The 22,920-nt window shown below is 44.0% G+C and overlaps 1 protein-coding gene and 1 pseudogene across 2 annotated transcripts in view; both read right to left on the reverse strand.

Annotated features, from left to right (window-relative positions):
* The window catches only part of LOC139051822 (uncharacterized), a 44,616-nt gene extending 42,711 nt beyond the window's left edge, over nucleotides 1-1,905 (reverse strand). The window contains exon 1 of one of the 2 annotated variants that reach the window (XR_011509573.1): nucleotides 1,848-1,905. The gene's annotated coding sequence lies outside the window, so the exon portion shown is untranslated. The remainder of the gene's footprint in view (nucleotides 1-1,847) is intronic. The other variant, XR_011509572.1, reaches the window with a different exon arrangement.
* A 9,917-nt stretch (nucleotides 1,906-11,822) lies between these two features.
* Nucleotides 11,823-19,748, reverse strand: LOC139051904 (uncharacterized; annotated as a pseudogene).
* Between the last annotated feature and the right edge of the window lie 3,172 nt (nucleotides 19,749-22,920).

Raw genomic sequence — 22,920 nt, forward strand, 5'->3', positions numbered from 1 at the left:
ACTTTGCCATTACGGTACCATGCAAAGCGGAATTTATTGACACGCGCCCATTCCTTCGTCGTCTTCAGAAGCATTCGGTCCTGTGTCGTCAGATTTTCCAGCGTGAATGCATCAAGTACGATACCTGGAAGCAGTTTCTTTTTGGCGAGCCATTTGTCCTTTGTTGACTGGCAAGAAAAGCGAATGATTATGTCCGGGGTCGTGTTTCTTGATTTTAGTCTATGGATGGCGGAGACAGTTTTCTAAGTTAAGGGAGCTAGTTCCAATTTAGGCGCTATGACGTTTAGCTTGTCCATGAGCGATTCGTCATTAGAGAGTTTTAGTATAGCGTAAAACGCTTGCGTTAGCGTTAGCGTGCGACGCAACGCTAACGCAAAGAAAGGCTGCACTGCGCGGCACAAGGCAGTGTTTTAGAATAGCGGAACGGAGCAAAACGCTAACGCTAACGCAAACATATACGGCACCATCTAGACGTAAAAACACAAAGTACTGAAAAGCCAAATCCACACAAAATGTCGAGCTGATCCAATGCCGAATCCGCAAGTGTGTCCTTAAGTCAAGCTTATCCAAAGCATCAATCGCTGCGAAACCTCCTTCAGGAGGTTCATGTCGTCGTCCTTGGTGAAGCGCACACGCATCGTGACCACAGCACCGACCACACTAGTTTGTTTTGCCGCGGAAAACGTGACATGCGGCTTTACACCAAGCGAACGAGCGAAATACACTTGGGCGCCATCTCGAGGCGGCTACAGCAAACATTAGAAAACCCATAGAGTTGTTCTACTAACTCTATGAGCAAACCCTCTTGTTAAGCCTACTGCGCCGCAAATCGAGAACGTATATCGTAAACAACGCCCATTTGTCACCTGTGCACTACTGTCGAAGCATCATCACACAAATCTAAAGCAAACACGAGCATTAGTGGGGACGGATGGAGCCTAGCAGTGCAGGCAGACGACTCGATAGATCCGAAGCGGGCTGCTCTCACTTCGACCTGCGCCGCCATCTTGCCGTACGTAAGGCTCCCCTTGCGTGCGTTAGCGTTCAACGCTAAATCCTGAAAATAGCGTACGTACGTAAGAGCTCCAGCAGCGTTTACGTATAGCGCATGCGCAGTGTGGGGCACGCAACGCTAACGCTAACGCTAACTCTTTGCGTTTGCTGCTTTACGCTATACTAAAACTCTCTATTATTGTCTTGGTTGATGCCGTGAATTTCGAGGTTAAGCTTGCGACTATGATATTCCATGTCGTTAACCGCGGCGCGGAAGGCCTGGACTTCAATGCTTGTTCACGATGCCTCAATTTTAGTCACATTGGCAGCGAGCGTCTTTATTTCGCCATCATGCTTGGCAAGGTTCACAAGGACATCATCGCACTTTTCCGATAGCAGCTTTACTGATGCCTCGATTTCACTAACAGTTTGCTTGAGTGGGAGCAGCTCATCAAGTTTTTTGTTAATTTCCAGGAGCATGGTGGCAATCGAGGCAGCCTGCCACTTACAAATGGCGGAGCTGGCCTTACTACTGTGGCATGAATGGCAGCGCCAGGACTTCATAATTCAATATCATTGGACCGACATTTTTCTTGGTGATTCCCGAACAATTATGACTGATGTGAAAATGTCCCGAGCATTCGCAGCAAAGCAGATACTCATCATTTGCCTTAATGGCCACATCACATTCATCACAAACAGAATTAGACATTCTGACGGGCGTACTCGAGGGTGGTTGGTTCAAGTGATGCGGTAACAATTGAACAATATAGACAGGAAACTAGATCAACAGGCAGAAGCACTGACAGACTATCCTTAGTCGGCTAACTAAAACGGGGACGGCAATCACCAACCTGTAACGACAGTAGAAAATCCTCGATTAGACGAGTGTCCGTTCGCCGCCACTGCTGCTGCCAAATGAGGAGGTCATTGCAGTGACGCCCGTATTTGTAGACGACGGTGGCGCCTTTCACTTCCGTTGTCGTGACGTGGCTATCTGCGGTGAGCAGATATCGGCAGCAGGATCGGTAGGTGGGGCCGGCCTTGGTGTGCTCGAAATCCAATCTGCACACGTGCAGTGTGCGGTGTAGTGGAGTTCCGGGCTGCTGATAACTTCAACACGATGCGACGACTGCGCACTGTAACGACAGTAGAAAATCGTTGATTAGACGAGTGTCCGTTCGCCGCCACTGCTGCTGCCAAAATGCTGCCACTGGATTTTTTAGGATCGAAGTTAAGCAGTGGGCTGAGTATTCCTGCATCTGTGACTTCAAAGCAATCGATGCTTGATGGACCAAAGGATAAATTGGGAGGCATGATATCGTTATCTGTGGTGAAAACTGAGGTGAAAAAATTGTAGGCATAAGCTTCTTTCCTCTCTTTCCTAGGGACCCATGTGCAACGCCATGGAATTCTTAGTGCGAAGGTGCCTCCAAAACCTGTTACGATTGCTTTTAATAAAACTAGGAAGGGCGACGCTGAAGTAGTATTGTTTCGCATTTCTTGCTTTCTGTCGAATTCTGCTTTCGCGTTGTGTAGTTTGTGCCGAATGGAAGGCTCACAGTTTGTGTTTTTCACCACCTTGCGCAGCCTTTTTATTCTTCGCTTTGCCGGAATCACTTCACGTTAAAGAATGTTAAAGTCTCCCGTTAGCAGGTCACGAGAGCTGCGTACGTGATATTGCATGAAGTATTGAATTGTAGTGGTGCACTCTTAACCTGATGACGGGCTTCGATAAATGCATCCCTCAAATATGCGGGTGCCATCACAAAGAAGCCGGTAGAAAACGGCCTCTGCGGCTATCACAACGGCAAGGCATACATGTGAAAGGCATTTTTTTAATGAGTAAAGCGACGCCACCACCACGCGAAGGTCGGACTTGGCAAATAACAACATAACTGGCAGGAACAAGATCGTAATCAAATATTTCAGGAGTAAGCCATGCTTCCCTAAGCCCTAACATATCAGGATCATGTTCCTGTTGGAGATTTTCCAGAGCTTCTATTTTGTTCAGAATGCTTCTCGCGTTAACATTTAAAAAGGTTAGACCTTTCATTTTACTTGTTGACGAGTTTGGCGAGTTTGCAGCCTTAGTGGTACCTTGTCCTTTTTTTTAGAGAGGAACATTGTCGCTCTTTTCATTGTCCCAAATGTAGCCTCGATTGTTAGTGAACGGTTTATCAAATGCTAGTGATACTTCATCGTTCTTCTCGTTGTTTTCTTTGGCGCCATTCCACAGCTTCCTTCTAATGTCTCCGATTCTGCGTGAAAAATCTTCTCCGACTGAGAATTTGGTGTTTTTCAGTTTATAACCTTTTTTGGGTATGGCTGATTTTCGCCTGAAATCTAGCAGCTTGAAAATTACTGGCCTATTCTTGTACCGTTCTGGGGCGCGATCGGAGATATTTTGTTCGATACGCGTTCTGTTCAGTTGCTGCAACGTCACAAAGTTGCAGTATGCAAAATTTGTGAAAGCGGGGTGGAGAGAACAGCCAATCAGGAAGCGGTGACCTCCCCGGAAGTTTACCTCCGTCGTTTGTCGTCTGCTTGCAAACAGTATACTACAAAGCCAAATATTTCTCGTCTTCCAATTGAATGAAATCTTTATTTTAAAAAATTATTTTTTCTTCTCGAGCCCAAACACATTTTCAAATAGTAGTACGTGTGACTACTGCAATTTATAACTATTAGGTTCTTTGCGTCGCCCCTAGGTGGTGTCGCGTACAGCGAGAAGGAAAAAGAAAAAAAAACGACGGGGAGAGTGGCGCACCTTTCAAGATGCAGCGACAACATCCCAGTGGCTCGCTGGCACCGATGATGTTGTCGATTTCTCTGTACAACCAACAAATTATTTGTTTCGAGAAACAAAAACAACGCCGGAATTCACTTTCTACCATTTCTTCAAACGCGTTTCGCACCGCCACCCGCTCTCCTCCTTCCTCTAGAAACGCCAGCGCAACAACCTAACGGAAGCGCCATTTTCTAGAATTAAACTATGGATTGGATTCAAACGTGCCATTCCGCAGCCGAAAAGGCCGCCTCTTGGATCCAATCCAATCCACCAGATGCGCCATGCTAAGCGGTATGATCGCTCCAAACTTCTCAACTCCCGTCGCGTTCGGACGAAATGCTCGGTGGGCGGATGATTGACAGGAGCGTGTCGTCATTTTCACGTCACCAAAAACGGGGCGGCGCCCCGCGGCTGGCGACGTCGGCGCGGAGTAGGCCAATCGCGTGCGCCGGTAACCGAACAAACGCACCGAACCATCTCCGATCGCACCACTGCTCTTCCTAGACGATGTATGCATTCGATAGTGACCGGATTTAAGCCGAGAGTGTCCTGAACAACGTTTTTGTTCACTGTCTGTTCGAGAATTTCACTTGTCTCTCCGTCAATTTCTGGCACGCCATAAAGAAATAAATTTGATTGCCTAAATTCGATTTTCTTGGTCGCCAACTTTCCTTTCCAAGCTTTCATGTGTGCGCTTCATGTAGACAATTTCCTCTTGACACAAGCCAACTCTCTCTTCGAGTCTTGTTAAGGCATCTAGTTATTTATCTATGTCAGCAAGCCGCTTTTCCTTCATGAGCTTAATATCCACAGCGATTTCCTTTAATGAGCTTGCGATTTGGTCTAGGGTAGGTCCTGGATTCGTTTCGATGTTGCCACACAGGAGCAGTAGTTTCCGCAAGAGCAGTTTGACGTTACATAGGACACCTAAACACCGTGGACACCATTTAAATAAACAAATAATAGCAACAAAAAATAGGATTACAGCCAAAGACAATACTGGAAGCTTAATATCCACTTTGTTCATTCTCATTGCTCTACATCCAAAGGACACCTTTCAAAACAAAACACACGCATCCATTGCATAAAGTATGCAAAGTAACAAACACTCAAAACTAGTTCAAGAAAGCCATTTAAACTCAATAATGCTACATTATATACAGAGCATGTACGAGAACATATAACAATATATATAATGACAACTGCAATGTTTCATCGTTTCGATAACAGATGACTAGTACAATAACACCTTACATGTTAACCTGTGCTGACATTCCAAATGCACATACAACATACAAGGTGCATCACATACTGATTGGCACTGATAGAAACTAGAGGTGCACAAAATAAGCTTTGGCAGGAAATCTGACTTTACGACATACACTGGTGATACCAATAAGTGATGCCTGCAGTAATTAGGGATGCTTGCAAACTTCATACCAGAAGGTGTGCGTACAGCTACAACACAGAACCAAGTAAATCCTGGCTTTAAGCACTACACAAAGTTAAAAGCATCTTGCGACTTGATTTGATCGCTACAGCCTACATGAACAATTATTCTGTTGACACTGAGAAGGCACTAAACACTACACTTATAAGCGAATAAACAAGTACGTGTAGTGGCTTAAAAGTGGTTAAAAGTAGTAAACGTGGCTTGATATATTTTACTGTGCAACATGAAATGTTTCTTGAGATGTGCCATAGATATCCAAATTAGAGTTGCACAAGATAGTTGTTAATAATGTCATAACTATGATAACAACAAGCATAATTTTCTCCTTAGAAGTACTATTACATGATTGTAAAAGAAGCCAAGTGCAGAGAAAAAATTAGATCATCTTTCACATAATTTCTAACAGCTTCTTAACCATCACACTGCCACTCCTGAGATTACTTGTGAATCCACCATTACACAGCCTTTGCTTCGCCCGAATATATTCACTTTGCATTTTCAGTGCACTCCCTGCTTCCCATAAAGCAACTGGTGCAAACAAGAAGATTGTGTACCCATTGTGTCATCTATGGAGAAGTCATTACCAATTGAAATGCACAAAACTTGTTAGTCAAGCTGCTGACAGCAAATTAGGCACATGTTTTGGCGCTTTGTCACTGTCTTGGCAGCCATAAGGAGCCAGTGAAGCTACTCTGTCTACAGTTAAATGGACAAAGGAGTTTATGAACAGTTTACACATTCTGAATTTGGAGAAAGCAACGATACAGAAGCAGCTTTTATGTCGCATGAAATGTCAGCTGATACCTACATACACGAGAAAAAAATCACTTAGAACCCATCTAATTCTATATTTATGCAATTGGCATTCGAGCAGTGTAGTGACGTGACATGCTGCCAAATTCTTCCCTTTTTTGTAGCTCAACGCTCCCTGCCCAATGCACACATGGGTCCCGTTCTGTTCACGTTCTGCACACTAAGTGGCTTTTCACGTTAACTTTTTCACTTCTTGCCCCTTGCTCGTCTATTCGGGCACCTACCATGTGGCACATAGCCACTTTGGAGTACTGGCAAAGAAAGCCACATGCACAGCTGCACATACCCAATGGCCAAGGTTGTCTATTCAGGCACAAACAATGTGGCCCAAAATGGTGCGAAAGAGGTTAGGTATGTACTGAAGAATGCGAGAAGTTCCGAAAGAATGCTAATCACATCAAAACCTGGCAGGGACTGAGAATTGGCAGGGAAGCCACAGAATGACAGGATGAACATGCCAATGTGGCAGGTCCATCTGCATTTCGGCAGATAAGCGAATTTATGAAGAACAGCAAGCCGAGGAAGTCAGCAGGGATTAATGGTTGGAAATACAGGTATGCAAACACAGACACTAGTACAAAAAGGCACACATTTATTTATTTATTTATTCAAATACCCGAAGGGCCCTCTTGAGAGGGTATTACATAGGGGGGCACACGAAACACACTAATAAGAATATGCGAAAAAAAATAGTAAGAATAAACAATTCAGCAAACATAGTAAGAACACCACAAAATACGCATACACCAATATTGGAAGTGGATTAAAGCTCGAATAAAGGTAAGAATGAATTGTGAAAATTGAAACACCGGGGGTTCAAGGATAACACAAAAAGAGAAAACACTGCAATATGATGTCGAACAACATGCAACGGTATTAAATTAGCCCTGAAAAAAAAATTGCTAACGCCAAAGACGCACAGAGACGTCAAATTCTGATATGAGTCGACAGCATTTGATGAAATTGATCGGTGTTAACGTCAGTGGCAATATCAGATGGTAGGTTATTCCAGTCATCTATGGTTTTGGGGATGAATGATTGTGCGTAATGGGCCGAGTGGCAAGCTGGGCGTTTGACTTTGCAGGGGTGATCACGGCGAGGAAAAATGACAGGGGGTGACTGAAGGAAGTCGTCGCGCAAACGATCATGATGATAAAGTTTGTGAAAGAGATAGGCGGGCGTGTTTCCGTCGTAGTGATAGCGGAGGCAGTTCGGCACGAATTTTTAAAGATGTAACACTGGGGTACAGAGAAAAATCTGAAAAAAATGAAGCGAGCTGCACGGCTTTTCAGGGATTCAATGTTACGTATAATGTAGTCTTGGCTCGGGTCCCAGATGGCACATGCATATTCAATTTTAGGCCTGATTAACGTGGTGTACGCGAGTTTCTTTAGGTGTGAAGGCGCTTGCTTTAGTCTGTGTTTCATGATTCCGAAAGTACGGTTAGCAGATGCAAGAGTAACGCTGATGTGATGATGCCATGTTAAATCCAATTGCAAGTTCATTCCTAAGTATTTGTACGTGGTTGTAAGTTCCACAACATTGTTACCTATAAAGTATGAAGTTTGAATACGGGAAGAGGAGTGCGTAAATGACATGCACTTAGTTTTAGTATGATTTAGGGTCATTTGCTAGTCTGAACACCATCTGTTTATTGCGTTGAGGTCTGACTGCAATGTTTGATGGTCCGTGTCAGTATAAATGGTACGGTAAATTCCACAATCATCGGCGAACAGTCTTACTCTGGACGACATGCAGTTAGGCAAGTCATTAATATAAATTAGAAAAAGCAAAGGGCCAAGCACGCTCCCTTGTGGAACGCCGGACGTGACAGGAATAAAAGGGGAGTTGCAATGATTAAAATTTGTGAATCAAGTTCGAAATGACAAGAAATCTTTTATCCATGCAATGACTTGTGCGTCAATGTTAAAATGTTTAAGTTTCAGTAGTAGCCTGTGGTGAGGAACGCGGTCAAAAGGTTTGGAACAATCTAAGAATATCGCGTCGACTTGGTTGCCAGCGTCAATACATGAAAGCAAGTCATTAGTAAACCCTGCAAGTTGCCCATCGCATGAATATCCCTTGCGAAGGCCGTGCTGGTATTTGAAGATTATGTTATGTTCTTCTAAGTATTTTATCATTTGAGAATGTATGATATGTTCGAGTAGATTGCAAACGGTGCTAGTTAACGAAATAGGCCGGTAGTTAAGCGATAATGAGCGATCGCCAGATTTAAAAATTGGTATGACCTTGGCTGTACGCCGGTCATTAGGAATTTGGCCGGATGACAATGACTAAAAAAAGAGCGCACAAGATTCGCGAAATGCTTTGCGATGTACTTTTAAGCAACTTGTTGTTGAACCCAACGTGGTCAGATGCAGATGATACCTTACGATTATTAAGCAGTGATATGATACCGGACTCAGTAATATTTATCTGCGGCTTGATGATATCGGAACGTGTACCTATGTTTGGGCATGAAGTGACGTCCTCGCGGGTGAACACAGACGAGAATGCATTGTTTAATATTTGTGCATACTTTAACTCGGGAACAGTGGCGCCTGTGGATCGGTAAGCACAACATCGGGGTGATTGCTTGGATTTAATACTTGCCAAAATTTACGAGGATTGTTAGTCACCATAGATGACAGGCCGTGGTTGAAAAAGTGACGACGACTCGATTTAAGTAACTCTTGGTATTCTTCGTCGCACTGTTTGTATTTAAGCCACGATGGTGCAGGACTGGATTTCTGGGCTTGTCTGTACAATCGCTTTTTTTGTTGTTTAGACGCCGAAGTTGCTTGTTGAACCATAGCGTAGAGCTCCTACTCTTAATTGTTATGGACGGTATATATTTGTTAACGACGTCAGTAAACATATTTTTGAACGCGACCCAGTTTTCTTCAACTGTACGGGACAGGAAGTCATTAAGAAACTGGTCTGCAAAAAGAGAATTGTGCATCCATTCCATCACAGTTAGCTCTGCTATAGCATTTAATTTTTTTTCAATGATCTTCCTACTGTTATGCCGACAAACAATGTTCCCAGTAATGACGTCATGATCGGAGAGTCCATCTAGGTGACTAATGTTGGCGCAAATGTCCGGGATGTTATTATGGATTAGGTCAAGAATACTGGAGCATGTGGCAGTGCGCCGTGTGGGTTGCATGATATGTTGGGATAATGAAAAATCTAGACATGACTGAAGAAATGCATTCCATTCTCTTTCACTCTCCGTGACAGATAGAGTTGCCCAATTGAAGTGTGGAAATTTAAAATCCCCAAATATTATTAACACACAATTTGGAAATCGGTTACACACTTCACTGAAAATGCGATAGAACTCTTCAACATAAGCACTGCCCATATCAGGGGGGCGATAAAAAACACGAATAAGTATGTCAGTACTGCTACCGTTTAACAACACCCATACAAATTCAAGAAACGTAGAAATTGTGATGGCTACACATGATAATTCTTTTTTTATTGCCAACAGAACACCACCGCCTCTACGATTTGACCTGTCGCAGCGAAATATGTTAAACGTCGCCTCGGTAACAAAAATGCTGTCGTCGGGAATATTGTCCGTAAGCCACGTTTCCGTGATCGCGATTAAGGATTCAGAGCATGAATCGATAAGCGAGGAAATGGGAACAGCTTTAGAGAGGATACTTCTGGTATTTGTATAGAGGAAAGTTAATGCAGTATTATGGCAAAGCTTATGAACTGACGGCAAAGAAGGGTTGATTACTTGAGCTGAGGCAGGAGAATGATTGGGTCATTCGTCAGCACTTCCGTGGGCGCCGCCCTCTACTTCTGGCGCATCATTTCCAGATGTTTGTAAACGGACTGCGCAGTTGGCATCCGTGTCCCAGACGTAAGCGTTATCATTTAGAATGAGCTTCATGAAAGCAAGGCGGGGACCATCACCCTCCTTTTTTATTGACTTCGAGAACTGCCAAAGCTTTCGGCGCTTATCGCGCACGGCAACAGAGTAGTCCCGTGCTATCCCGAAATACGTTTCCTTCAGCTTGCTGCGATTGCTGAGCAGAGTCTCCACTCCTTTTTCATTGTAGAATTTAGCTAATATTGGCCGATTTTTCTCGGCTGAGAACCGACCCAGGCGGTGGGCCCTGGCAATAGACTGTACTGAAACCCCCAGTTTATTTTTACATTATTCTCGAACTATAGCCTCGGTACTATCCCACGTTTCTGAATGGTCGGTGTCTGCAATGCCAAAAAACAATGCATTCGATCGTCGTGAACGGTTTTCGAGGTCATCAATTTTCTCTTGGAGTTTGCGAACGTTGCTGTCACAGGTTTCTGGAAGTTGCGTTGGAGGCATAGGTACACATTTAGATTCAAGGTCATTGACGCGTTTAGTTAGGACGTCTAAGTCATTCTTAAGGATGCTACGCATTTCTAGATCTTGGTTTCTAGAAGGCTTGCGTTATTTGTCTCGAGACGCCTATTTGCATCGCACACTAAGTCAAGCTTCTCCTCCTGCGCCTTTGTCATCGGACCAGTGTTCGACTCAATATCACCACCTAAGAGCAAACGACGCCACAGGTACAAAGCCGCGGAACGAAAACGCTTGCAACAATCGGGTGGCCACGACACCGCAACAAGACAGACATTATTATCACGAAAGGCATAAGAATCGTGGTAGCTAAGCTGTACAAATGCAAACGGTGAGAACAACATCGCAACTGCGGTGGCGTGGCCCGACGTGTCGAAGCTGTTGGTGCCCTTTTCACACTGCGGATCAGCTGACAACGTTCCATGTTGCCAAACGAAGGGTGCTCCCGTGTCCAGAAGTGGCGGTGTAGGTAGCGGCCGGTTTGAGGATACGACGCACTGTTCCATTCCAAGGGCGGCGGTCCTAGCTGATGCGTCAGCACACCATCCATCCTTTATCTTGAAGAGCCGAGTCGAAGCAATAGGCATCAGCAGACCAAGCCCAGTCACCAGTACCTGTACAAATGCAAACGGTGAGAACAACATCGCAACTGCGGTGGCATGGCCCGCAGTTGCGATGTTGACTGCCACGATTTTTGTGTGTACACGAGTTTGATAAGACGAATAAATCACAGCTTTCAAAAACTTAGTCGTTATACCATGTAGATTAAATGCCTGTCCAGGAAAAAATTACACTTAGAGAAATTCAGCTGTTTACCAGCCTTATCAGTATTCAAAGATTTTACTATTGGGAGAGAGGTAGCATACATGTGTTGTTACCTCATTATGATTTCCTTACCTACAATGAATTCTTCGCTGCTACGAACAACGTGACTTTTTACATTATTGTTTATGCATACTGTATAATTGATTGCATCGATGAAATTATAGTCGAGCGCATGCTATTTTTGCATCTATTTTGGTATTTCGTATTCTTACGTTGCAACAGTGAAACATACACAAACTACATTTTGCGCATTATGCATACGATTTTGCAAATCCTATTCTGCCACTGTATGTGCTTGCATTATCGAGGATAGGATGGGCTTCCATCAGGTGCTGCAGGACACTTAGTCAAAACTTCCTCTATTTTCATTACATACTTTAAACCTAAACGAAAGGCCACCATTGCAAGAAAAAAGAAAAGCTTGTCGCTACAATCAATTGGAAGGCTGCACATGCATGCAACTGACGCACCCTTCCAGTAGGGATCCGGCATGTGGGTTGACTTTCGCGTTTCACTGTTTTGTATATCTGCATTCCCATATCACGAAATGGACATAAATTTCTTAGGAATTCTGAATTTGTAGAAAGCTACGATGAAGATCCAGCTTCTACACCGAATGAAATGTCTGCTGAGCCAACACATGAAAAACCCGGCAGGGGCTGAGGAGAAGCAGGAAGAATGAAAACAGCAGTGAAAGGCTTAAAGGTAAAATATGTAATCAAAAGTAACTTGACACCTTGAAGCGCAACTACGGCAGACTGCCATTACCATGAACTCGAAGCGACAAAGAATTCCTAGGGAGGCATTCTGCAGGAGTCCACCTAGTGGACTGCTCATTTCGGCCGCTGCTGATTGGCTGGGGCTGCTCATCTCCTCCTTGCTCGTACAGGTGCATCCAATCAGCAGCGGCCAAAGTGGACAGTCCACTAGGTGGACTCGTACAGAATACCCCCCCCCTGTCTGTATTAATAGATGAGGCTCACACAAAAGAAGTTCCAGTATTATAGGCACACAGAAAGTTTTAAATCAAGAGGCAGATATAAAAGAAGACATTGACGGTGCTTGCATATTCCAAATGATTGTTCTATGAACTCTTACTTTAACCATTAAATTTTGGTTGCTGGAGCTTTACAAACCTTGATGATATTCTAAAAAGCTGACATTTTACAGACCTTTATCAAAAATCTGCTTGTGGCCTAGTATTAAAAAGTGCGCCAAAATAAACAGAGAATTGATTAGCTGCATAAAGTGTGAATAGCAATAGTTCTTGCGACTCTTGGTTGTGTCCTCACCTTGTCTTTCAGCCTCAAAAGCCACTTCGAAGGCTTTCACATTATCGTGGTCACTCTTTCGCGCAGACAGAGACACTACTTAGTTCCAATGGTCACGACAGGCTTTTGATGAGCCAAGATGGTGATGGCTATGGAAGTTCGGCTTAACAAAATGAGATATTCATGTTAAACAAAATCTTTTGCATGCTATCTGTATGGGAAGCCAACTAAGCACTTGCACTTGCTTAGCATATCTCAACATTTGGCTCATGAAGGTTCGCCCTAAGGGAGTTTGCTGTATTTGCTAAATTTACAAGCAGTTTGTTCAGACCATTAGTGAATGTAAACTATATACAATAAAAAATAATTAACCTGCATAAGGGCAGTCAATGTAACAAGACTGGCACATTTCAATTTTATTCTAACACATACTCCTCGTGAACTGCAGACAATACTGTTTTTCCTGAGGAGAAAAAACCATGCACTTTTTGATGTCAAATGCACTTACTATAGTATTTTCATTTGTTTCCTCAACAGAGAGGAAATAGACTGACTGACAGCCAACCAAACAGGAAAGCAAAATGTCGTCAACATGCAGTTTCTTTATCTTGAATAAGACAGAGGAACACGGCTGCTCATTATGATTTGTGAAAATATTCACAGCCTTTCCAAAGACACCTGCACTAGAAACAACAAAAGAATTTCTCCGTCTTGACTTGTCCTGTGTAGCTACGCAGTAAGTGAATGCACCAACTGCTGCTTTCTTATACATGACAGTGCTTCCTTCCTGGCTACCTCTTCCATACAGCACTACAGCTCCTTTTTTGTGTACTTCTGTCTGAGGTTGTAGCCTTTAACCAGTGATCTAACAAGTGACCGCAGGTCAGCATTTTGCCACTTGTTATTCTTGGAGACAACTTGAGGAAGGGACATCAAGATAGAAAACTTGTCAACAATTTGTGCATGGGCATACCTTGTGCCGTTTACAAGGCGGAGTAGCCTCCCATTCATCGATTCAAAAGGTATGCTGAGAAGCCCCACAAAGGCCCCCACTCGCTGACATTGCCTACCATATGAACAAGAATGTGTGCATTATAAGACATGCACTCTCTTCCATACAGTTCTTGATACTCCTTTAAGAAGCGTACACGCACCTTCTTCACTTCTGCAATTCTGTCCAGCGGAATGGAGGGTTGCAAACAGAAGTGCATCAGTGCCACAAACATTGTCCAGTTTTTGTAGTACTTTCTTGTTAGGAAACCCATAAAAACGACTGGAGAAAGAAAAGAAGCCAGTCACGCCATTCAGAGGCCTTCCATAACTTCATTTCTTGAAGCGAACGTGGCAGCCTAGTGGTTTTCCAGATGGGCACCTGCTGACATAATCTTTCATCAATTGCTTTGAGATGGGATCCAAGACTAAATTCTGCTTGTCTTTTGTGGCTAAACCACATGAAAGTTGTATTCCTAACAAATCCATTGCAGACTGCATGCATATAGTCAACTACGAATGAACATAGAAATTTCAATAATGCCATGAAAAACAACACACTTGCACCCTTGATGCCACAAGGTGGCTCCCCCCTTCGATGTGCCAGTTCGACATGCCTTTCAAAGCTCTTTTGTATTCTTAGCCTCGGTGCAGCCCCTTCAATGGGATAAACCCGTATGTGCCCTTTACCCTTGGTAATGACCTCTCCACTATGCTCACACCAAGCACAGCCATGAGCACCATTGAACTGTGTCATGTTCATGACAAGACAACGTGCAACAGTGTCAACAGTGCATGGGCCTGGGTATGCACGACATGTCTTAGCCACGCCTGTCTTAGTTGACCAAGAAATTCCTTCAGAAGAGAGGCGGTTCATTGTGTCAACATATGGTTTTAAAAATGTGCTCATATCTGGTTTGCCAGAGCCAAACCACAGGCGAAAACGCAGGAGCTTCTGGACCATTTCTTCGAAGGGAAGTTCATTGACTTGCAGTAGCAGGGGCCACACACTTTGACCAGATGATTTAAAAGCGGCACACCATCTGTGTTTCATGTAAAAGATATGTCATCATCTGTCATGGGCAAAGTGGCGTAACGCGTGCTCTTAGTGATGTCCTCAACATCATACGAAGGAGCCTTTCGCTTTTGTGGAAGCCTGCCACTTAATAGCAGCTCTTTGACCTGGGCATCGAGGTTAAGAGTAAGGAAAAATGAGCCCGACTCTACAAGACTAGAAATTCTGTGCTTAGTAGTGCACTGCGAGCACTTTATATCAGCAGTAGCACATGGTAGTTAAACAAGATACTCACTACATTCTGGACAACCAACACGTGTTGTACGTTCACATTCAAGCACAGAGGAGAAGTTCTTGAAGCAAAGATACTTTGTCTTTAGGAAAGTTGCACCTTCTGGCAAGTAGGCATCAATAATTTTTAGAAGGCTCTCCGTTGCCTCTTTGGACGAATGATGCCGTAGGCTGTGGGCCATGACCATAATAAGAGATTGACCTTTTGAAATTCTTGCTTCCGGATAGAGAGGCACATCCTGGGAAAATAAAAAAATATACTATATATATTGAAGGGACAACTGATTTTACAACATACCCATATACAACAGCAGTATCAAAATTATGCTCATATTAATGACTTACTTGCAGTGCAGGTTACCATTTGCAAAGCTTTGCAGTTATGGATTTAATGTTGTACGAAATCGTGAGTGGGAAATGTATATGTAAGCAAAAGTGACATCCTCTCCCTATAGCCAGAATGACCAATTATGTGTAAAAATTAGCAATAAGTTTGTGTTTCCATTTGGATGTTTACTTTTTCTTTCTTAGATCAACATACAAAGACTGCTTTCTTAATAGTCAGCATTTCCGGTTGCACAATGGTGTCTAGGCAGTGCATTCATTGGGAAATTATGCACAAAACTTTTCAATACTGTTTCATTCCTTTTGCAGACATGACGCATAATATCGTCCTTCAAATTTTGTCTAACATGTCTAATTCGATACTACCACACAGAGGAAAACTTCAACTTAATTTTGCTGAAGCCTCTGCCATATTATGTTTCATAACTAAGGTGCAACGCCACCACAGCTAGAACAACTTTTCTCACTGCCTACATTTGTAACAAAAAATTGCGGTTGGAGTGAGTATGCCCACCTATGCATGGAGGTGTGCAACAATATTGAATATGATGACGACATTCGGGTGTCTCAACAACAATGCCTGATCCCAAACTTTAATATAGACACATACAAATACATAAATACCGAAGAAAGTCGATGGACAAACGGCACCGCAGTAACTCGATTAGAGCATCGCATGTGAAACATCGAGGCAAAGGCTTGTATTCCACCTGCGGTCAGTGTTCTTTTCATCCAGTTTCATTTCCATTTATACAACTTAGATAAAATTTGTTCCACTTCAATTAAAACTACAAATAATTTCCGCTGTCCTTTCCTTTGTGTCACTGTCTGTTGGCTTCTTCTAAGAAGGCATGGTCATCCATATAATATGATTATTGCTCTGTCTTTTTATTACTAGACAGAAGCACCGAAGGTGACAACCTATTAGGGCAACAATGGCAGACGTTTCTCGTGTTTTGCAATTTTTACACAAAAATAGTAAACTTCACACACAGGTCGTATACATTAGGAAGCTAAAATATTCTTACTCAGGCGTGCAATAAAAGGAATCGGCGCTTTCTAGGCACTGTTTTTGCTGCTTAAAACATAGAATACTAATTATACTGTTTGTACTACTATTCTTTTCGGTTCGCCGACATTCACAACAGACGCCACAGCCAATCAATTCTGCGGCGTGTAGCTCAATGCTACTGTTATAGGACACTACCATTGACATAAATACACTCGATTATATGATCGCGCAGACTTCATTGCTGTGCGATGTCAAGTAGGTTGTTCACTTTAAATAGTGTTATGTGAGTGACGTGGTAGACTGAGATAAAGGGAACACGTGGCGGTGCACTAAAACTTGAATTTGCTTAGATACTAACCAGTTCATTTTCTTCCTCTTGAGATTCCTCCGTACTTTCGTCGCTGTCCTTGTCATCGGTCGATGAGCTGTCCCCGTAACTACAGCCGTGTGGTCCCGTGCTTGCAACTCCAGCGTCGTCGCTCTCTGAACACACATCGCTGTTTAGGCTGCGTTCGTGCAAGCCGTCTTCGTGAGAGTTCGACCGGTTGAGTGGACTGGTTGCTGATGTTACAGAAGCGAGTGCCAAGTGACCCAGCGTGTTCTCGTCGCTCTCAGAACTATTGGTACCACTGCTGACTTCGTCGAGGACAACCTGGCTTGACGATTCATCAGGTTTACTTGTACATCTCGTGCGGGCCGGCACGCCTACTACAGCGTCATATAGATACTGCTTGTATCTCTTTCTTTTAGGCATCTCCGGAGATACTTACTCTTCCGCAAAACACTGAATTCTAGCACGGCAGGCACCTCTACCTCCTGCACATGTCTAATGTATCCAACGCTTGCACATGGTACAGAGCGTATGTATCAGATAGCATACTAGAACGCGGACTGGATCCAGTGCGGCATCCCCGCTGAAGCTTTATTTTTTATTGAAAAAGTTAGTTCCCAGACGCACCGGCCGGATGCCTATCGCGTCTGGGACCCGCAGCTGCATGGAGCTTTGACAGGCGTGGCAATCTGCTGCACATAGTTTTGGCACACGGTGGCGTAAACAGCGATTTTATTCCCAACCGACGTGTAGTCAATAAAACGGAGAAAGAGCGACGGAAGTGATGAGGAGGCAACAGTGACGATGCGTCGAGCAGACGACAGCTCCTAGCCCGTGACAAGGCCCGTAAGCTCGCCTCAGCCAATGGGCGCTGCCGAAACCGCAGGAGTTTAACAATAAGGCAACGGCAGCACCGCCACGACTGCAGCGTTTTTTAAATCCCCCTTGGCGCTTGCCAAGTCGACCGCTGGACCCCCCCCCCCCCCCCCTGCTCCTTTCTAGTACACTCTACAGGTGTTCTATAAATGGTGCTTGCTTGGCTATGCCTGGCTAATAAAGGCGTGCTTGCTGAAAATATCTTTACTTTCTACTTTGTTTCTACCTTTTCAACGATGGCTGAGCAAAAACATATTGTGTAAGACATAATTACGTCCACATCGCAATCTTCAGAGATAGTTTTGGTGGTTGTTTTGGTTGAATATAAAAAAATGATGTCGAACTATCACGGTTCTACGCTGCCTCTGGTCGCTTAAAATTTAGTATTATCCGATCCAACCCAGTCTTTTTAAATTAGAAAGCGCATAAAAGTTGGACGCCACCAGCAGGATCTTCAATCTCTGCCCGCATACTTTACTGCATTTGACATTTCACGGCACTCACGGCCCTCACGGCACCATGAAGCACGTCCTCGTGAAATGGGTGTCTGAGGACGCGTGGGACGTGTACCCTGTCAAGCGAATAGCCGATGTCTCCATCGGGATGGAGCTACTTCGTGACCCGGCCAGTGCATCGTAAACGTTTGAGGGGGTCATTGTTGAAGTTGTGTGGCAGCCAGGAAAACCACCAGCACCAGCCAGGATTCTAGCCATCGGTAAGTTGAACTAGAAAAAGCCGTAGATCGTTCTAGCCGCGGAAAGCGTATTTCAGTAGAACTAAAACGTGTGGTATAATGTTTGCACCTACCACAGTGCAGGCTAGGTGCGAGGAAATCTGGAAATTATTTTCCTTTCGCTGCTGGAGAGTTTTCTTTGCATGGCAAATTTTGCCGTTTTTGTGCCCGTATGTTGGCAGGCGAGTGGTTAGAACAAAAAAGAAATCTTTATTGTCAACTTAAATTGTTGCGCACATGGCGATTGGTATTGTGAAGAATTTCGCAATCGGTGTGGCGTCCTGCCATTGTGTGTTTCTCTGTCCGTGTATCTTGCGCAGTAAGTCAGTCTTCGCATCTCCCATGTTTCACTAAGTTTTGCGGCCACTAGGCCCCTTCGCAGCCGCTAACCATTACGTAAATGTAATCTTCTACTTGATTTTCGTTAAGTTATGCTGATGAGAGCTGTAGGACTTTCTAGCAGTTAACTAGCACGTTCAAGGGTTACGTGTGGTCAGTTCAGGTTCGCACGTGTTAGGTGAATAGGCAAGCTGAGTGGTAGGGCAGAACACATATTTTTACCTATATTTCCCATGAAGTGGCAAAAGTCTGTAAAATGGTAACTCTCTGTCCATGTACAGCTGAGTTCTTGAGCAAATTTTATGCAATAATTTTTGCCTTCCTGCCACCGATGTACTTAACATCGCATATGACTGGCACAGGAATTATTTGTGTGTAGAAAGAACTACCTTACAACACAATCTATTCTTTCTTTACGAAAGGCTACTGCTACATACTGACATGCATCGACCGTTTTACACGGTAGCCAGAAGCTACACCTATATCTGACATCTCAGCGCCCACTGTTGCAGCAGCTTTCATGCCTACGTGGTTCGCAAGGTTCGGCTGCCCATCCATAATAATCACAGATCGCGGTCGGCAGTTTGACTCAGCACTCTTCAACGAGCTACTCAAACTACTCGGAACGACACGTTTTCGCACAACTGCTTAGCACCCGCAGTCCAATGGACTAGTTGAACGTTTTCACCGGCATCTCAAGGCCTCCCTTATGGCACATGAATCACCGGAGAAGTGGGCCCTGCATTTGCCCCTCGTCTTACTTGGCATCAGAGCCGCACCCAAGAGTGACCTAGGCTGCTCCTGTGCTCAGCTAGTCTACGGCACTCACCTACGCTTTCCGTGCGATTTCTTTGTCGCCACCACCAAAACCCCTATGCCATCAACTGCCGACTACGTTGCCGAACTGCAAGCTTTCTTCAGCCAGATACGCCCCGAGCCTACACGTTCGCAAGAAGCAAGGTCTCCGTACGTTTCTCCGGCACTCACCTCTGCTACCCACGTTTTCGTGCGTAACTGTGCCGTGCAGAAGCCTTTGCAACCACACTACTCCGGGCCATATTGTGTTCTAGAGCGTCATCCGACGACGTTTGTTGTGAATGTCAACGGCTGATCAGACACAATTGCCCTGGAACGTCTCAAACCCGCCTGCATCGAAGCACCGGCGCCATCAGCTCCACCAATATGCGACGCGACCCTGCTGCATCCTGCTGCTGCTGCGGCAGCAGCATCGGCGTCTCACGGGGGATGACGTAGACGCTCGCGTCTACACGAGGCACGAGCGGCGGGCACGCTCCGGCACGGGCTAGCATTCCGAAAGAGATTATTAAAAAGAATGCTACTCTAAGAGATCGAGTGTCGGTTCTTCCTCTCCTGCGAGAGCCCGAGACTCTACCGTTCTACGTGGTCGCTTGTCGCCAGTCTGAAAGGCTACTGTAGTTTCGAAATCTTGAACGTTTGCAGCATTTGTCTTATGCAGCCAGTAGCAACAATTGCCGATTTCAGTGTAGATGCTTTTTGTTGCAATTGGTGCCAGCACATTTCAAACTGCATCATCAAAGACCTGCCTGTTATATGGAGCTTACTATGTAAATGTGCACAGATTCTTATGAAGGTAATGCACGCAATAGCCTAAAAATTGTCAGCCAGACACAATAGTATTTAAAATATGCCAAAGGAGGGCATTTGTTTTTGTGCACCAGCAAACCATCCACTATCATAGCAACTTGAATTGTTATATGCTTGCATGCTTACAGGGAGTCAGGCTTCGATGGAGAGGAAACGCAATAGGCTGGCACTGAAGGCTGCCGAGTCGGACAGTCTAGCCGCTGGTGCGAAGACAAATGTCAGTTCCTACTTTAAATAAGAAATTTCCAAGTAACTGAGCTTCTATGTTTTTGTAACATGTTCACTAACAAGCTTGCAGGTGATCTGTTTGCTTGCTTTCTTCAAGTGTAATTTAGGGTACCGGCATCGTCTTTCCTTTTTAATTGATTACATGTCCCATTTTTAACCTGATGGCTGTTTACGTTTCCCTAAAACTATTTCATTCATAACTTTTCGTTGCTTGCCACATTAGGTTATGTTGAGTAAAATAATGTGATCGTTGAAACACATCTACATGCTTTTTTAAAGCAAGGTCCTACTGTGTATGAAACTCGGCTCTTGGAACCATTAATTTCACATTTTCGTCTGCAGCTATATCATACCAATGCTGTTCTCCATTGATATTCAAGGCTTCAATCCCTAAATAGTAGGGGTGTGCGAATATTCGAAATTTCGAATACGAATCGAATATTTTCTCTATTCGAAGCGTATTCGATTCGAGGAATGCATATTCGTAAATTTCCGAATATTCGAGGACGGCCGAATAATGGTAGAAACGGCGAATATTCGGACAGACTGTGAATAATTGAGCAATTAACGAATTATATGCTTGCTACGCATTCTCCTAAGAACATGTTTGTTCACAAAGAACTTCGCATGATCCGCTTATTATCTGAAGGCTCTGTTGCAGTCTATCTGCATAACGCCCGTGAGACATGATCAGTATTGGTTTGTTTTTTACCAAGCTTTATTCCAGGACTTTTTCATAACGATATATGACGTACTTTCGTGTTCTGTAAGCATACGCAATAAGATATATATATATATATATATATATATATATATATATATATATATATATATATGAGTTTATGGAATGCTTTTGACGGTCCAATGACAGGGAGAAGACACATTCGACATCTGGCCCTTAGAAGGGAATTACAGCTTATGCGAAAAAGCCTCTTCTGGAAAGGGGCAAGGATCCTTGTGAGTGGGGGCAGTCCATTGGCCGCGTTAAGTACCTGCTTTTAAATGTGCTCGCCCAGAAGTACTTGGCCATCCCTGCCACCTTCTTAGTGAAAGAGGCTTTTCTATCGGTGGAAATGTTGTCACAATGCATAGAGGGCGCTTACTTCCTGAACATGTTAAGCAGTTAATTTTCCTTTACAATAACCTGTAACAAAGACATTACCTGACTGAGAGCATTACCTGACATTACCTGAGTGCATTACTTATGAGTGCCTCTTTAACCTGAAGCAGCCTTGTAAAATGCAATATTATTCTTAAAAGGGTAATAAAGCTATTGTAACCTCGTTTTGAACTTTTTAATACTACACACATATTCGATATTCGATTCGATATTCGAAGACAGTTTCTTGCCTTATTCGTATTCGATTCGTATTCGAAAATTTCAATATTCGCACACCCCTACTAAATAGTGACTGCTGCCAGCTGCTAACCACTTCACATTGACCCACTCATCTGCCATGTGTCTTTGTCATGGGAAAGCTCGTGAAAAGTGCTGCTATACATGCATTTTCTCAAGCAGAAAAAGTAGACTAAAAATGGCTTTGAAGGTTTGGCATAGTTCAAGAAACATTGCAAATGCACTTGTGCTACCCTTCGCATGTACAGGGGTGGTGCAGTCGCAACGATAGCGACTAATTGCTACATTTGCTACTTGCTGCACTGAAACCATAAAAAAGATGTTATGGATTGCGCCAAAGTTGCTCCAAAACGCTAAGTGCGACCACCAATGGTTCGTGTTTATGCGAACTTGAGAGGAAAGTGGTGGCTAAATTTACCGCCTGGGTTTTGTAACTTCATATTCAGGATATCGGGAATCACAACTGTTTTTGGGTATCGTGCCATATTAGCCTTTGTTCTGCTGAATTCATGTGCAGTAGCATCCACATTAGTGCCCCTGTGTTTATGTTTTGTCGTGGAGTTATGAATGGCATACCATCATGCGTAGCCCTTGAGATGTGCGCGATCATTTCCACCACTAGTAACGGTAGAAAAAATGAACTTTGGTTTGGTCACCCATGCCATCGGAAGATATCTTGGTTCTTCTAAATGACTTGTCATGTGTCTACTGTTGATGCAATATGTTTATTTGTATGTGGGTGTTTCGCTTACAGCAGCGCGAGTAAATGTAGTAAAATTTGAATGCACATCCTTCTAATAGACAGCACCTCCCCTGCAAGCAAGACCACCGTAATGCACAAGTATGGTCTCTAGAATATTGGCTAGTCTGCCATACGCTGATGGGAATGAGGACTGTTTTCGAATGATGGTGGCAGCGGCGCTGCTAGCAGTCCTGATGCTGCAACGCGGCGCTCGGCCACCTCGCTGCGTGTTGGCGAAGCGCGCACACGTTTGGCATATAGTTTAGTCACCTTTAAAAAAAATGATTCTCTATCGCCGCATATTTGTGCTCCTTTAGAGCAGTATTTGTTACCGGTTTGATGAGAGGTTTCAGCTGTGCAAATTGGTGGAGGGGGGATACAAGTTCTTGGAACACAAAGCGATTGCGCAGCCTGGAATAGCTTGAGCACTAAATTTATTCATTCATGCAATACTGCGGCCCTTTGGCAGCCAAGCCTGCAGTGGTTAAAAGTGAAACAATAAATATGAAGGGGCCCTTAGTTATCCCAA

This window comes from Dermacentor albipictus, unplaced genomic scaffold, assembly GCF_038994185.2.
Source record: "Dermacentor albipictus isolate Rhodes 1998 colony unplaced genomic scaffold, USDA_Dalb.pri_finalv2 scaffold_15, whole genome shotgun sequence".
NCBI classification, from domain to species: domain Eukaryota; kingdom Metazoa; phylum Arthropoda; class Arachnida; order Ixodida; family Ixodidae; genus Dermacentor; species Dermacentor albipictus.